Raw genomic sequence first — 7,565 nt, 5'->3', positions numbered from 1 at the left:
CAGCAACAGTTCTGGGAGATTCAGGATGGCATTAGCATTGGAGAGGTGTGTTGGTTCAATGTGGTGAACGCCTGACCTATAAGCTTGTCCCCATGGTTGTGTCCTCCCCATACACCAAGTCAACATGTTTGGCAACTCAAAGGGAGACTGGGCGATTCAGGATGGCATTGACTTTGGATAGGCACAAGTACTATGACATGTTAAGGCCTACTAATTGATAGCACTTCTTGTCAATGAGTGTCAGCTTGTGTTGGTTCATTATAGTGAACACCTGCCTCATCTGCTTCTCATCATGTGTACCCTCTAACATCACCAGGTGAACATATAGCAACTCCAGAATGGTGGACATATTGTTGTTTTAAAGCAATGTCACCAGCTCAACCCAAACAGCAGAAGAGTGCAACTTAACATCCCGAATGTGCATCACAAATGCAGTGAATACAGTGGAAGGTCATGTTGGATTCAGGCGGTCGAATCGGTCTATGAATCAAAGCTTAAATGATAAGAAGGTGACTTAAGGTGACCAATCCTGGAGGCACAAGTTATACCACAGTTGGGGGCAAGTTGTAGAGCTTGGAAGAGTGTGTCTAGGGTTCTCCTTCTTTTCATAGGAACCACCCGGTTGCCTCATTGATCCTCAGACGCTCGTGAATTTGAATATTTGGTGTTGCCATGCCAAGCAGTCTGTTGCCTTTTATATATCAGACAATGGTTTTTAATTATGGCAGGCCTACTGGATGCCCAAAAGTTTATTTAAATGGAACCTTTATTTAACTAGGCAAGTCAGTTAAAAACAAATGATTTTACAATGACGGCCTACACCGGCCAAACCCGGACTACGCTGGGCCAATTGTGCGCCGCCCTATGGGACTCCCAATCATGGTAAGTTGTGATACATCCCAGATTTGAAACAAAGTGTATGTAGTGACACCTCAAACACTGAGATGCAGTGCTTTGGACCACTGCGCCACTCGGGGGCCCTGAAACATAGTTGAATAAAACATTTATTGAGTACAGGTCATAATTACAGTACATGCATCTAGTTTAATTACACAACATTGGTATTGAGTACAGGTCATAGGTACAGTACACACACTGAAATATGTGTCTCATTTATGGAATAATGGCCATATTGGATTTGGAGGTAAATCTAGTGGGGCCCTCTAAAGTAATTTGAAAAGGTTGAACAAAATCCACAGAGGAACCTTGACTGAAAAATAAATGACAGTTTTCATTGTCTCAGCACACTTGTTTTCCTTAGAGCCAATTAGATTACACTAGCCACAACATCAAAACACCACATGTAGCTGTAAGGATTTCTGACAGGCAGGAGTAGACCATACAGCACTTAATGAGAGCAGATTTGACTTGGAAAGTTGTCTATTAATCAGCTTACGTACATCATAAATATGCATAGTTGATATTTCCGCCTATTTTATCTCCGTGTTTACAGTTCTGTATTTCCTAGATGCATTAAGATATCCTGATGTTGTTTATTTGTGTATGTTGGGCAGACAACTAACTATTTGTATTCAACATTTTAGAAATATTGAGTTACATGAGCTTAAGGGAACCTTTGTTTGCACCAATAAACACACAATGAAAAAAATTGAGAACTGGAAACCTACTAAATGATCAGCCAGTGAATACAGCATTTTCCCCAGACAGGCTGTGTAGGCTGAATTCTTAATAGCCAGACAGGCTGTGTAGGCTGAATTCTTAATAGCCAGACAGGCTGCGTAGGCTGAGTTCTTAATAGCCAGACAGGCTGTGTAGGCTGAATTCTTAATAGCCAGACAGGCTGTGTAGGCTGAATTCTTAACAGCCAGACAGGCTGTGTAGGCTGAATTCTTAACAGCCAGATGGGCTGTGTAGGCTGAATTCTTAACAGCCAGACAGGCTGTGTAGGATGAATTCTTAATAGCCAGCCAGGCTGTGTAGGATGAATTCTTAACAGCCTGAGAGGCTGTGTAGGCTGAATTCTTAGCAGCCAGACAGGCTGTGTGGGCTGAATTCTTAACAGCCAGACAGGCTGTGTAGGCTGAATTCTTAACTGCCAGACGGGCTGTGTAGGCTGAATTCTTAACAGCCAGACAGGCTGTGTAGGCTGAATTCTTAATAGCCAGCCAGGCTGTGTAGGATGAATTCTTAACAGCCAGACAGGCTGTGTAGGCTGAATACTTAATAGCCAGACATGCTGTGTAGGCTGAATTCTTAATAGCCAGACAGGCTGTGTAGGCTGAATTCTTAACAGCCAGACAGGCTGTGTAGGCTGAATTCTTAACAGCCAGTCAGGCTGTGTAGGCTGAATTCTTAACAGCCAGACAGGCTGTGTAGGCTGAATTCTTAATAGCCACACAGGCTGTGTCGGCTGAATTCTTAACAGCTAGTCAGGCTGTGTAGGCTGAATCCTTAACAGCCAGACAGGCTGTGTAGGCTGAATTCTTAATAGCCAGCAGGAGGCAGACTTACTGAAGATTGATGTTACTGTACTGAAATTCTTCCATTCATGCACAGGAGGTTGGTGGCACCGTCATTGGGGAGGATGGGCTCATGGTAATGGCTGGAGAGAAATTAGTGTAATGGTATCAAATACATCAAACACATGGTTTCCATGTATTTGATGTAATTCCATTTGCTCTGTTCTGGCCGTTATTATGAGCTTCCTCCACTCAGCAGCCTCCACTGCATTCATTTGATTGGACATCTGTAGGCCTATACTTTGTAGTAGGCTACTGGCAGAAATAAACATGGTACCATTGGGTTGCCTTGCCAAATGTTTAAATGTGTGTGTACCTATAGGGTTTTATGACATGAACAAACAGCTACTGATGTAATGGAATTTTATCAATGCATTTTCAAAAGAAAATGTCGAGCAAGAGGAATATATTGACAATGCCGATGCCAACTGTGCCTTATTTAAACTGCGCATTTCAAACATGGATGAATGCACTGCATCCTTCAGTTATGGAGGAAATGGAAGGAACTAGGCCAAACATATTAAACATTCAGATTACACAGTAGGTTTAAGCCTTATATAGCATGTCTCAACTGTTTCGCTAGATGGCAGTGAGTAGAAGGAGAGGAATGCCAGACCGCTGGGCCAGCAGCTTGCCTAGACTGGCTTATACTATTTATTGTAGGTGACCATGGTTTGCAATGGACTGGAAAGCCAATTATTTCCTGTGTCGACACTTTACGGCTGTAGTCAGCCTAATTGTTCTTGTTGTTGAAATATAGACCTTTCAGCTACTGCGCTTTTGAAATGAGAAGTGATTCTAAATCATAAAGTAGCCTAATTGCATTTTTCCCTTGCTGATATGCAAATTTGTATCGAGTTAATTAAGTGTGATTGCAAATGACAAATCAATTTGTGATTGACTAGGATACTTCGTATTGCTCTAGAGAACACTTTCTAAAGTAAAATAGTTTTTTTTCTCCTTCAAATGAACATAAAATCCCACGAATCACTGTTCCGTTTTCATTACGCCACATATTGAATGTATAGTTCGACTACTGTAGCGTTTTATAGGTTGTTCTGGAAGTGGTTTTTAGGGCACAGTGGGGGGTGTATCGGCTATTAGCACATGGCCGTACCGGTTGTGCATTGTTTTCATTTTGCTTCTCATTTGTCTTGTGTAATTGGATAGGGCAGTCCGTAGCCGTCTCTGTATGCATCTCTCTCTCTCTCTCTCTCTCTCTCTCTCTCTCTCTCTCCGTCTCTCTCTCTCTCTCTCTCTCTGGTTTATTGTCACTCTGACATCAGGACTATTGCAGTTGAAGGCTCTCGCTCCGACAAGGAAATATCATTTTCAGCTACTATTTCCCAGAGGCTTTTTACACACCATACCAAGGTAAGACTTGGCTATTCATTTTAGAAAAATTTGCGTAAATATGTAGTTCTGCAACCCTTGGGCACGCACGATATGAATGCGGACTTTGAGACAAACTGTACAGTAGCCTTTACTGTCTCAGCCTAATATAATTATCTGGCACTGCAAGATGTCTCACTTTGTAATAGTGTGGCTCTCTGATATTGGCACATGAAATGACATTATCGTCAGCCAGAATCGCGGTTTTTCCGAACTTCCACCAAGAACTATCGGACGTAGATTGAATGCTACCGTGTAGGCTAACATTTTCACCAGACACAGCGCGGTGCCGCACACATCATCGGTATCATACATTGTTAAATGCGTGCAGTAGGCTAGGGGATAAACGAATTCCAAACACATTTATACGTCTTGAAGTAATTGTACCATCTGCGTTTGTTTTCTTTTTCTTTTGATTTTATTGCTGAGCTGAGGTGTTTGCTCGCATGATTCTGTTTATGATAAAGCGACTGACTGGTCTCAAAGTAGCATACCGAAGTTGAATAAGTAGCCGGGCTGACGCGCAGCGGGCTGACGCGCAGCGGGCTGTGATTCTGTCCCGGTGCTACAGAACACCTCATTCTCTCTGACTCCATTCACCTTATTGATGTTTCCGTGGCATATGGAACAGTTGGTCCCTACTCTAGACAGATGTTCACACATTACATTAGTAGTTTATTGAGAGTGAGCACATATTTATCTATTGTTTTGGGAGCTGAGGGGCTAAGAGCCGATGCAGTGACACAGAGCAGCGACACAGAGCAGCGTAGCACGGCTATGGCGCGATTTCAGTGGCAATAGAAATTATTATATTCTGAATTACATCATTTTGAATATGTATTAGGATGTAGCATTTTATATAAATACATTTTTCAATTTATAATGCACAAATTGATTCATATAATTTCATCATTTGAATTTCATGATTTGAAACTGAATTGAATTAATATTGCAGTCAGTATTAAAATGCAATATTTATGAATATTCAAATTCAATATGTATATATTCAGTTTCAATATGGTAAATTATATATTGCATTCATTGTCTGTATATCAAGTTTATAAACTTAGTATTTCAAGTTTATCAAAGTCTCATATATTCAACTTCTCAGATGCATTCAGATTGAGTTTTTAAATTCAGTTCTCTAAATTCAGATTCAAAACCAGAGAACACAGAATAAAACCCTTTCTGTGGTAAATGTTTTTTTTTTTTTTTAAGTTCAACAAACTTATTGTCTTCCTATGAATCTGACTCTAGCTTTTGAACCGTTTTGACTATAAGCTATTATGACCCCATTCCCAAAACACGCAGGCTGCCACTCTGCTGTTTGCATGACAGGCAGTGCTCATTCTGTATCCTTCATCGCTAGGCATAATTGATCACAATCGTATTGATCCAATTATGAACTGTCTTGGAGAGAGAGCCATCCTGTATATACACTATAGGCCTACATATTTTTCCCTGATGGTTTATGTTGTTTTGACCTTGTGCTCACAGAATCAAGTCATGATGTTCTGATCCGTTATAAGGTGTATAAGCCTCTCTGTGTTTGTGCTGTAAAAGTAGAAGGCTGGCTACTTGTATATTTAGAATGCTTTGTGATTAGGCCTAAAGCCAAAGCTCTGAGCCATAAGCCTTATTAACTGCTTGAATGCTGCATGCAGGATTTTATCACTGCCTGGGTTTTAATTGGAATTTGGTTGTAGGCCTATTTGGAACTATTTCCCATTATTTTGTCAAATAACCTCAAAAATATAATTAAATAGTAGAAGAAGAGTTCATATGTAAGGGTTTTAAAATAACTTGAAACCCTAAGTAGCATGGCCAGAAAACATATCTACTTCTAAAATAACTTGAAACCTTAAGTAGCATGGCCAGAACACATATCTACTTCTAAAATAACTTGAAACCCTAAGTAGCATGGCCAGAACACATATCTACTTCTAAAATAACTTGAAACCCTAAGTAGCATGGCCAGAACACATATCTACTTCTAAAATAACTTGAAACCCTAAGTAGCATGGCCAGAACACATATATACTTCTATAATAACTTGAAACCCTAAGTAGCATGGCCAGAACACGTATCTGCTTCTATAATAACTTGAAACCCTAAGTAGCATGGCCAGAACACGTTTCTGCTTCTATAATAACTTGAAACTATTGCACTATTGTAAAGTGGTTGTTCCACTGGATATTATAGGTGAATGCACCAATTTGTAAGTCGCTCTGGATAAGAGCGTCTGCTAAATGACTAAAATGTAAATGTAAAAAAAAATGAAACCCTAAGTAGCATGGCCAGAACACATATCTACTTGTAAAATAACTTGAAACCCTAAGTAGCATGGCCAGAACACATATATACTTCTATAATAACTTGAAACCCTAAGTAGCATGGCCAGAACACATATATACTTCTAAAATAACTTGAAACCCTAAGTAGCATGGCCAGAACACGTATCTGCTTCTATAATAACTTGAAACCCTAAGTAGCATGGCCAGAACACGTATCTGCTTCTATAATAACTTGAAACCCTAAGTAGGATGACCAGAACACGTATCTGCTTCTATAATAACTCGAAACCCTAAGTAGCATGGCCAGAACACGTATCTGCTTCTATAATAACTTGAAACCCTAAGTAGCATGGCCAGAACACGTATCTGCTTCTATAATAACTTGAAACCCTAACTAGCATGGCCAGAACACGTATCTGCTTCTATAATAACTTGAAACCCTAAGTAGCATGGCCAGAAAACGTATCTGCTTCTATAATAACTTGAAACCCTAAGTAGCATGGCCAGAACACATATCTGCTTCTATAATAACTTGAAACCCTAAGTAGCATGGCCAGAACACATATATACTTCTAAAATAACTTGAAACCCTAAGTAGCATGGCCAGAACACATATCTGCTTCTATAATAACTTGAAACCCTAAGTAGCATGGCCAGAACACATATATACTTCTAAAATAACTTGAAACCCTAAGTAGCATGGCCAGAACACATATATACTTCTAAAATAACTTGAAACCCTTAGTAGTATGGCCAGAACATGTATATGCTTCTATAATAACTTGAAACCCTAAGTAGCATGGCCAGAACACGTATCTGCTTCTATAATAACTTGAAACCCTAAGTAGCATGGCCAGAACACGTATCTGCTTCTATAATAACTTGAAACCCTAAGTAGCATGGCCAGAACACGTATCTGCTTCTATAATAACTTGAAACCCTAAGTAGCATGGCCAGAACACATATCTGCTTCTATAATAACTTGAAACCCTAAGTAGCATGGCCAGAACACGTATATACTTCTAAAATAACTTGAAACCCTTAGTAGTATGGCCAGAACATGTATCTGCTTCTATAATAACTTGAAACCTTAAGTAGCATGGCCAGAACACGTATCTGCTTCTATAATAACTTGAAACCCTTAGTCGTATGGCCAGAACATGTATCTGCTTCTATAATAACTTGAAACCCTAAGTAGCATGGCCAGAACACATATCAGCTTCTATAATAACTTGAAACCCTAAGTAACATGGCCAGAACACGTATCTGCTTCTATAATAACTTGAAACCCTAAGTAGCATGGCCAGAACACATATCTGCTTCTATGTGAGCTTCGGGTGAAAGCGTAAAGCTTCTTATAGGCGCTAATTACTAATAGGCTACTAACCTTTTCTCCTCT

At 39.9% G+C, this 7,565-nt stretch overlaps 1 protein-coding gene across 2 annotated transcripts in view; it reads left to right on the top strand.

Moving 5' to 3' along the window:
• Positions 1-3,694: 3,694 nt before the first annotated feature.
• Positions 3,695-7,565, top strand: part of pcbp4 (poly(rC) binding protein 4) — a 152,082-nt gene continuing 148,211 nt past the window's right edge. The window contains exon 1 of one of the 2 annotated variants that reach the window (XM_014168310.3): positions 3,695-3,854. The gene's annotated coding sequence lies outside the window, so the exon portion shown is untranslated. The remainder of the gene's footprint in view (positions 3,855-7,565) is intronic. The other variant, XM_014168308.3, reaches the window with a different exon arrangement.

This window comes from Salmo salar, chromosome 22, assembly GCF_965601325.2.
Source record: "Salmo salar chromosome 22, fSalSal1, whole genome shotgun sequence".
NCBI lineage: Eukaryota > Metazoa > Chordata > Actinopteri > Salmoniformes > Salmonidae > Salmo > Salmo salar.
This window is presented reverse-complemented; position numbering and strand designations above follow the sequence as displayed.